This window comes from Mus caroli, chromosome 5, assembly GCF_900094665.2.
Source record: "Mus caroli chromosome 5, CAROLI_EIJ_v1.1, whole genome shotgun sequence".
Taxonomy (NCBI): domain Eukaryota; kingdom Metazoa; phylum Chordata; class Mammalia; order Rodentia; family Muridae; genus Mus; species Mus caroli.
The window spans coordinates 39,561,721-39,572,481 of NC_034574.1; positions in this window are offsets into that span (position 1 = coordinate 39,561,721).

Here is a 10,761-nt window from a genome sequence, read left to right on the forward strand (position 1 = left end):
GCATCCTTGTCTAGTCCCTGATTTTAGTGGGATTGCTTCCAGCTTCTCACCATTTACTTTGATGTTGGCTACTGGTTTGCTGTAGATTGCTTTTACCATGTTTACGTAAACACAGATAGGCTTTGGGGCTCAGTCAAGCCCTGCAGGACTGTCCTATCCCTTCAAAGGACCTTCCTGATATAAAAGACGGCTAGCAAACTTAGCCAATGCTCAAATGCCTCCATTTTACCTTTCTCTCCAAAAGATATTGATCTGCCTCTGTCATAAACCACAGACAATGGCCTTATCAGTAAGAGGGCCATTTAGTAACAAACTGTGCAGGTTTCCTCACATTTTTCTTTGCCCAGAAAAAAAAAAAAAAAAAAAAAAACATTTGCCTATCAAAATATGTGCTTCATATTAGCTCAGGAAACCAAAAAGAAGGGGGAAAGATCTTCATTCTGTTGCAGCAATAAAGGTTTCCTTCTCGAGCGATAATCAAGTCTGCATAATTAAAACTGCTCTGACTGCTGAACTCATTTTCAGACTGGAGCTTTCTTCCTGTAGCAACACTTACCCGCGAAGTTCTGCTGTGAATGAATTTAACCGTGAGTCTAATTACAATTTTAATGAATATCTTCAGCCCTGCATGTAAACGTGCACTCTAAGGCTTAGCTCTCCGTTAGGGTGTTTTAAGGTCTTTTCATTTTTAATATAAAGGAATGTGTTTGGCAAAATGATTGTGCAGAAAAAAAATACTCTTTTTGGTTCTGTTTGGTTCTGTTTTGATGATCAAGTGGAAAATGAAAAATGCCAGCTATTTTTAAAAGCCAGTGTGGTATATAGACATTTAATCATTAATTGCCAAGTATTAAAGATGGACAACACCTGGGCGTGTTTGTATGCCCTGTCCACTTTAGGGTGAATACTTCAAAATCCTGAAATCCAAAAACGTTTTATCAAATGAGGTAAAAGAAGAGGAAGGATAGATTTTCTTCTTTAAAAAACATTTTAAAGACGAACACAAATGCTGAGATAGCCTCATGTATCGCCCATGGTCTAGGAGGACCTATGTCCTTCAGAATAGTCCTCCATGAATGGCAGTGTTGGGACTCTGAGGTTAACATAAAAAGTAGGGCAGAGTGGGGTAATCTGGGAAACTTGTTTCTTTTAACAGCACATATAAAGGTACACAGTGCTGTTGTAGCTGTTGCTGCTGTTGTTATTGTTGCTGTTGTTATTGCTATTATTGTTCCTGCTGTTGTTGCTGTTGTTACTGTTGTTGCTGCTGTTGTTATTGTTGTTGCTGCTGCTGTTGTTACTGTTGTTGCTCTTGTTATTTGATAGTGTCTCATGTAGCCCAGGTTGGTATACAGTATAGCTGTCTGGCCTTGAGCTTCTAATCTTCCTACCTCTACCTCCTTGATGCTAAGATTATGCCTGGCTCTTTCCCCTTTCCCCTTAGCTAGCACATCCTCATAAACAGAGCTGCCAATGCCTTCCTCTAGTCCTGTAAGAATCACTGTGAGGATAAGACAAAATGGGTGTGGGAACAGCCAGTCCTTAGTCTCTCCCACTGCAAGGACTGAGTTTCCTCTCTCCCTCTCTTCACAGGCTGTTCCCTATCTCCTCTAGGTTTGTGTCCTAGTTGTCTCATGAACTCAATGGCCCAGAACTGAATAGACAAAATGACACTCCCTAGTTCTATGACAACAAAAAAGAAACATATGATACAGTCTTTGTTATAAATTAATTTTTTTATTATTATTATTTTACCTATTCACTTTACATCATGTTCACTGCCCCCTCATGGTCACCCCTCCCACAATCCTTCCCTCATCCCTTCCCCCTTCTCCTCTGAGTGGATGGAGGTCCCCCTGGGTAACAGGCACCCTGGCACATCAAGTCTCTATAAGGCTAGGCACATCCTTTCCCACTGAGTCCAGACACGGTAGCCCAGCTAGAAGAACATATTCCAGAGACAGACAACAGTTTTGATAGCCCCCACTCCAGTAGTTTGGGATCCACATAAAGACCAAGCTGTACTTCTGCTACATATGTGTGGGGAGGCCTAGGTCCAGTCCATGTATGTTCTTTGGTAGTTCAGATTCTGAGAATATCAAGGATCCAGGGTAGTTAGTTGATTCTGTTGATCTTCCTGTGGAGTTCCTTTCCCCTTTGGGGCCCCAATTGCTCCTCCTATACTTCCATAAGAGTCCCCAAGGTCCATCCACTGTTTGGCTGTGGGTGTCTGCATCTGTCTAAGTCAGCTGGTGGGTGGAGTGTCTTAGAGGACAGCCATGCTAGACTCTTGTGTGCAAGCATAACAGAGTATTATTAATAGTGTCAGGGATTGGTGCTTGTCCTTGGGATGGGTCTCAAGTTGGTCTGGTTCCTGGTGGCTGCTCACTCAGTCTCTGCTCTATTCCCCATCCCTACATTTCTTATAGTCAGGATTAATTGTGGGTTGAAAGTTTTATGGGTGGGTTGGTGTCCCTATCACTCCATTGAGGTCCCTGCCTGGCTACAGGAGGTGGCCTTTTCAGGTTCCATATTCCCAGTGCTGTGAGTCACAGCTAAGGACACTCCCACTGATTGTTGGGCACCTCCCTTGCCCTGGGTCTTTTTCACTTTCTGGAGATATCCCCTACCTCTACACCCCCATCAGTTGATTTTTAATAAAGAAGTCAAAACCATACAATATTAAAAAGAAAGCATCTTCAACAAACAGTGATGGTCTAACTGGATGTCTACATGATATGCAGTCTTTAGGCAGGATTTAAAAAATGGAAGGGTTTCTAGCAGAGGCAGCTGTAATAGGAAGGATAAGACTAATGACAATGTGTGTTTGAAAAAGCAAGGGAAATGAGATGCAATTGGTTGAGCAGGATCTCTTACAGTTGAGCTTGTCTTTCTGTTCATGTTGTCTGCCTTCATATTGCATAAGCACAGTTATTGCTGGGGAGAGTTTTTATAGTGTACATTTCAGTGACAAAAACCTGTTACAGAGCAGTAAAAGCAACATGAAACCATTTTGGTTCATAATATATATGTATGCATATTATAAATACATGTTGCATGTTTATAAATTTGTGTGATGCATATATTTTTATACATGTAATATGAAATGAATTTTAATAATATTCAACTTTAGGCTGTGATAGCATAATAATATTTTCCAAAACACCTATTGACTTAAATAGAAAAAAAAATATATCATATTTCCTAATTTACCTCAAAGGAACACATTATTACATCTACACAATAAAATAAAAGCTAAAGTGAAGAAAACCACTGCATTCCTAGCCTTCAAACACATGACACCTTATTTCTCCATTTTCTTGTGGTTCCTCTTATAAAAATCACTGTCCTTAAGTAAGTACAGTTTTGTTTTTCTTACTCTAACAACAGAGGAATGGATAAAGTGTGGGATGTATGCATAATGGACTTTAATTCAGACATAAGAAACAATGAAGCCATCCTGTCTGCCAGAAGAGGAGTACAACTGGTGTTGATTATATTAAGTGAATTAAGCCAGTCACAAATGAAAACTACGTTTTCTCTCATCTGTATTCCTAGATTTTCTAAGCACAGAGGGCATGTACATATGACATGAGAGTATAACTAAAACTGTCCAGGGAGTAAGGAGACCAGCGGGAATGAGGAAGGGCAAGGAGGGGGAAGGCTGCTGACTATGTTCCCTGTAAACTTACACAAATGCTTAAATAAAAACAGGGGAAAATCATCTCACCATCATTCAAGTCTCCACACCAGAGTTTAACACAAAAATTCTATGTCCATTTTCAACAGTAAAACCAGAACAAAGACAGGCAACATACATATTTTCCTAAAGGAGCTTAGCATAGCAGGGCCAGATGACACAAGCCCATAATGCCAGCTACACAGTGGGTCGGGGGGGGGAGGGCTACAGAGGATGTCAGGTCAGAGATGACCAGGACTGCCCAGTTTACAGAGTGAATTCAAGGTCAGCCTGGAAAACTCATTAAGACCTTGTCTCAAAATAAACGGTAAAAGGGGGGTTGTGGATGGAGATTAGTGGTGCAAAAGTTATTTCATATGATGAAGGGCCCTAGGTTCTATCCTTGGCACTTACAGTGCACATGTACACACACACACACACACACACACACACACACACACGTGTGAATTTAATAGCCCATTGAATCTGTTTCTTGTTCTCCCAAAATCATCCCAGAAAATGCCAGCAAGTTGTTTGAGGATTGAACTCTGAATAGTTTAAGAATGAAAAACTGAGGTCAACAAAAAGGGGTGGGGAGGGGGGAATAACTGACATTAAGGCTTTTAACTCTAGGACGACAGACAATATGTGAAATGATTGAGCTGTCACCAAAGGTGGGACTGAAAAATACTCATTAAAACAAACATACTAAGCATTATGAGATGCATAAATTTCACATTGGTTGACTAAGCTACCAAGGTATTTATCCCTCCCCTGTCTCTCTCTGTCTCTCTCTGTCTCTCTCTGTCTCTGTCTCTCTCTGTCTCTCTGTCTCTCTGTCTCTCTCTGTGTGTGTGTGTGTGTGTGTGTGTGTGTCTCCCCCGATGTCTCTGTCTCTCTGTCTCTATATGTGTATATATACGTGTGATTTTGTTCAAATTAGTTAGAAACTTGGACAATGTTTTCGAAATTCTCATCTTGAAGAAATGGTTCACTGCTCCGAATATCATGTATTCAATTTGCTCTCCTAGTTCATAGCATTGATAATGCTAAGACTGTATGGTTACAGACAATAAAATAGCCCGACTCTACGTGAAGCTTTTGTATTGAAAAATTATACATCTCTCTATATGATATTTCAAAGAAAGTTTTGTTTTACTGTAATAAATGGATTGTTTTGATGAAGGCAAAGCAGTGATGTTCAATTGGAAAGATAGCATGTGTGAAAGTACCTGTCAGTAACAGCCATTTATAAAACATTTAAAGGTCTGTAGCTGCTTTGTGAATAACTATTTGTGGGATGGTAAGGGGTGGGCGAGGGGGCATCAGCAGCCTGTCAACTGCGGAACAATTTACAGACAAATATCACTGTAACCTATTCACATTACAAATCAGAGTCGATATTTCACATTGTCAGAGCTGTACCATAAAAGGTGATATTTATATAAATACATACACACTGAGAGATATGATATATATGGACACTACGAGAAGCCTAGTAATTCATTTCAGCTGTGGCTACAAAGGGCTAAAAGGCTTCAAGGAGAAAGTGAACAGAGATGACTCAGGAGGGTCACAAGGCACAGATACTTGGATCTTGAAAAATTATGTAATATACTTACCTGAAACACGGCCATTATTTTTATAAGTCAAATATCAGGAGAGTCCCCAATACACCTTTTAATTTCAAGACTCTGTTCTTCTTAGTCTTTTTATAGGGGTTGAATCAGGTTGGAAGGAAAATTCCAACCAAATGAAAACCAGTTCTTGCCAATAGCCAGGCTCAACCTCAGATCCACATCCAGCAAAATTATACAACTTAAAATGCAGTCAGGGTAGTGCTTCAAAAAGTGATAATGAGATTCCTCCAAGCTGGACCCGTTTCCCAGTTCTTAAGGACAGCTGCTTTGCCAGGTGGTGTGATGTTGGATCACACAGGGGTCCATGAAAACTGTGCACATAAAAACAGACGTCATAAAGCACCAGGCTGGGTGCTGCAAGAGTGGGGGTCAGTCCTCTTTCCTCATTAGAGCCTGGGTGACCTTGAGTGAGTAAATTAACCTCACCGAGCAATCCTGAATATGCTTGATACTGGGGAAATGATGCCACATTTATTTTGATGTAAGATGCATGAAAAAATATAAGCTAATGTTAGTATTTTTAACTGACACTATCCTGAGAAAATTCCTAAAAATTCTGGGAACATTGACAGTGGATTTTTAGCCCATGCTAGGCAATCTGAAACATATGCTAGAAAAATATTTTGAAAGTTTAAAAAGATCATATCAATTATATTTATGACAAATTTAATGGATCTTGGTTTGGAAAAGAAAAAAATCAGTTTCTGAGCATTTACCATGGACCTAATCCTATGCTCCAGGCTTCAACTGCCTTTTAACTCAATATAACTAAGGGAGTATCCAGCCCCCTTTTTCAGAAGGGAAAGGACACCAGCCTAGGGATGAGGAAGTGCAGGTCCTGGGTCTTCTTACATACTTTATTCTGCTACGGAAGATGCAACTGTCCTACCAATGAGATCTGAATGTAGAAACTAACTTACTTCTCTGGCATGAGAGATATAAGGTGAATAAGCACTGAAGCCTGGAGGCACAGAGGAACATGGACACAATCCAAGTGACCGTTGCTGACCATTTGGAGTCATTACTTAAAGTAGGGAATGATGAAGAAGGATACATATAAGCATTAGCAGTTTTTCTTTTAAAATATATCAATATTTCATTCATTCTTTTAAAATATATCAATATTCATTCATTCCATAGAGCTAATCATTAAGAACTGCTTCAGAAAAGCAGTACATTTCTCAAAGCATTGAGGCAGTTTTTCTGAATCGTAACACAGGTGGGTACTGGTTCAATCAAATAAAATACTTCCCAGAGCAGCTTGACTTCTGAAATAAGACATAGGCTCTAGACTTGACATCGTATCCACTGCCCCCTTATTATTTTATTCATTTCTTTCTGCCATGGTATGAATAATTTTTCCCATTTGCCGGGTATGTGCTGCAGTAATAGACTAGAGAAGGGACTGAAGGAGCTGAGGGGGTTTGCAGCCCCACTGGGGGAGCAACAGTGTCAACTAATCAGACCCTCCAGAGCTCCAGGGGACTGGACCACCAACCAAAGAATACACACAGAGGGACCCATGGCTCTGGCCGCATATGTGGCAGAGGATGGCCTTGTTGAACATCAGTGAGAGGAACAGCCCTTGGGCCTGAGGGGGTTCGATGCCCCAGTGTAGGGGAATTTTAGGGCTGGAAAGTAGGAGTGAGTGGATGGATGAAAGAGCACCATCATAGAGGCAGGGGGAGTGGGATAGGAGGTTCTGGAGGGGAGACCTGGAAAGAGGATAACGTGTGAAATGTAAATAAAGAAAATATCTAATAAAAGGAAAAATAGATTTTTTTAAAAGTACATTGTTTTATACCATATTTCTGTAAATTACCAGAAACTCTCATTTGGAATCAGTTACTAAACCATACTGTTAATTGCTTTCCTGCAGTTCAGATTTTGTCCATTGTTATCAAGCAGAGGCAGTGGTACCCCTTCCCTAAGACATAATAAAACTGGAACTGAAAATTTTATTCCTCAAAACATGTGACATAAGAAACAAAGGGCCCATTATTGTTAATGATTGCTAATAAGTGCAAGGAACTTTCATATCCTTCTCTTCCTTTCTTCTAGAATAAAATTCACAACTTTTTTAAGGTATATTATAGCCTCTCGATCCATAACTTGGAACAAGGAGGTTGCATTCTGTTATAAAAACCTGGCATTTGTTTAAATAAGCATCTTACATTATTCATAATCCAAACCTGAGAAAGTATTATTTTAGATGAAAATTCCTTAAAGATTCGCGCACACGCACCCCTAGAAATCAAGGCAAAGAAAAGTTTATACCTCTGCTAGAAATTTCATATCACATAACCAGACATGTTCACACACATATGCATGATTTTCACAAGATATCCTAGAAACATGCTATACACACTAATACTTTCTATTTTGTTTTGTTCTTTTCATTTCATTTTTAAACTTCCTTTTTCCAATTCAAGAAATTTGTTCCATGGCTCACCAAGAGCCAAGATCTACAATTTGAAAAACACTGATAAAGCAAGCACAAGTCTCACAGATATCTGTTTCCTCCAAATAGATCTTTAGAGAATGGCTGGTTCATATGGGGGTTATCAATCTATAGCACAGTGCAGAATCTATGTGCTCTGGGTTTTGTGAAATGCACTTATCTTGTAAAAAAATATATCTCTTTAATTTTGGGCACTCTTTCTTTAGACATTACAAAAAATCAAAATTTGGAATTCCACATGCATGGTTATATGCAGCATCTATAGAAGTGAGCTTGGATGTTGTTGATTCTGACAAATCTTACTATGATGTTGCACCATGGTTTTCTAGAAAATGTCTCTTTACTGGAGAGTTATTCTCTAATCATAATTACCCTATTGATATATGGCTTTTATTGATATATGGCAATTTTTAAATGCCAGATTTTTTAGTCAATAATTTTTGCCTTCCAATACCTAGATTTTTCCTAATCAAGCTTCATCAACTTTTGCAAATTTTTCAGAGACACCAGTGATTTGACAAAAGTTCAAGTTCTCTCTCTCACTCTCTCCAATTCCCTGCCACTTTGTGTGTGTGTGTGTGTGTGTGTGTGTGTGTGTGTATGTGTGTGTGTGTGCCCCACCTGTAGCTGATACCCACAGAGGCTGAAGAAGCTATCAGATCCCCTGGAGCTAGAGTTAAGGGCAGTTATGAGCCATCCAGTGTGGCTGCTATGAACTGAACTGTTATCCTCCGAAAGAGCAGCAAATGCTCTTAACAGATGAACCTTCTCCAGCTCCATAACTGACTCTTAATAAGCACATACTCCCAGTAGAAACATACAACATCAAGGCAACTGGATCTACAGAAGAAAGGGAAAATGGTAGACAACCCAAAGATAGGTTAAGAAATGTGTTAGAATAATCTCTACTAATGCATCATTGAAGTTATAGGCAGGACACTGTGGGGGAGTATCTGAAAGTATCATAGCTTGGGGTCTCTAGAGAGAAGAACCCAAGAAAAACTCCAGCTCTCTGTGACTCAAAAAGGAGCAAAAGCAGCTGGAGTTTGGGGACCACCCCTATCCCTCTCTCTAGATACATATGGGTAAAGAATCTCTTCATAGAAAGTACATCATCCCAGACTTCAGGCTGCTCCTTTCAGTTCCTCAGCATACCTTAGGTCCCAGATCTTATTATCCCTAGTTGGATTTTAAGTTCAGACTTAAAAAGCTGGAATAGCGGGGAATATTAGTTTATTACGTATGAGGGCAATGATGGTTCAAGGCTCTAGTTTAGACACCCCAAAGCTCATAGAATTAACTCATAAGAATGTCAGGAATGAAGGTAATAGCCTTCTGCAGAAGTTGCACAACAGTCTTAAAAAGAAGAAAGTAGCTGATAAGATCTGAGAGCATGAACAAGGCTGATATACAACAATGAAAACACAACAAAGAAAGTGATACCATTTACATATTGAGTATCCACTGAAGTGTTACAGGCTTGGTCTCCAGGGTAACAATATCAGAAGGTATTGGAATCTTTAAAAGGTGACACATAAGAAACGATTCTTAAATCACTACTAACATGCCCTCGGAGAGGACTGTAGCAACTCTGGCTTCTTCCTAATTTTTTGCTTCTTGGCCATGGAGTGACAATTTTCCATACTACTTGCTCCTCACCATTGCCAGCTAGCATTCCAACCAGAAGCCCAAAGTACTGAATCCTTCCAATCTTGGACTGCCTCTTAGTTATTTTTCTATTGTTATGAAGAAACACCATGACCAAGTTATTGCAAAAGAAACAGTTGGATTTTGGCCTTGCTTACAGTTTGAGAAGGCTAGACTCTATGACTATGATGGCAGGGAGCATGGCAGCAGTCAGCCATGGCTTTGGACCAGTAGTTAAAAGCTTACATCCTTATCCCCAATGACCAACATCCTCCAACAAAGCCACATCTTATAATCCTTCCCAAAGAATCTCAACTACTGGGAAATAAGCATTGAAACGTATGAGCCTATACAGATCAATCTCATTTAAACCATCACTTTCTGTAAACCTTAAAACTGAGAGCCAAATAAATTAATTCAATTCTACAACTCAATTGTCTCAGGTATGTCCTTATAGTGAGGAAATACTAACACAGAAATCTCTGCCTTTGAAATGACAGAAGTATAGAATGAGAACCTGAAGGTGCATTTGGAACACTGGATGGGGAAATCTGTATGCTATGTATTCCAAAGAATGGAGAAATTGTCACAAACTCAAGACATAATGACAACCATATTCTGTCAGCCAGGAAGTGGGTTAAATGTTGTTATATAACTAGGATGGAATTGTACCTATCCTTTAAGAAAATTTACAACATTATGAACCCAGGGGGGCACTTTGTTAAGTGAAATTATCCAAATTTGAAACTCCTATTGTGTGAGTTAGGCTCTGTGAGGAATTTAGAATAGTTAAACACATAGAAGACAGTACAATGGTGATTTCAAGGTCAGGGATGAATATTGTCTCAGTTATGCAAGGGAAACATATATTAGAATCTAATGTACACAACCGTGCTGCTATCAGGCCATATTCTGTGGCTGATAACACCACATCACAGGCTTTCTGTGTCATAAAAAGAAATACTTGAAGTTTGGCTCATGGTTCTATTAAAAGGTTGGGATATTTGGTGATAACTTTCTGGCTGAGAGACCAGAAATAGTCCAGGATATTGTATGGTGCATGTGGTGAGTGTCAAGAAGTAAATATGTGCCCTGCTCTTGTCTTCACATAGAGCTACAACCGTGCATTCCATTCATTCACAGAGGCTCTCACTTTGATATTTTTTTTACATTTTTATTAGGTATTTTCTTCATTTACATTTCCAATGCTATCCCAAAAGTCCCCCATACCTCCCCCCCCCAACTCCCCTACCAACCCACTCCCACTTCTTGGCCCTGGCATTCCCCTGTACTGAGGCATATAAAGTTTGCAAGACCAATGGGCCTCTCTTTCC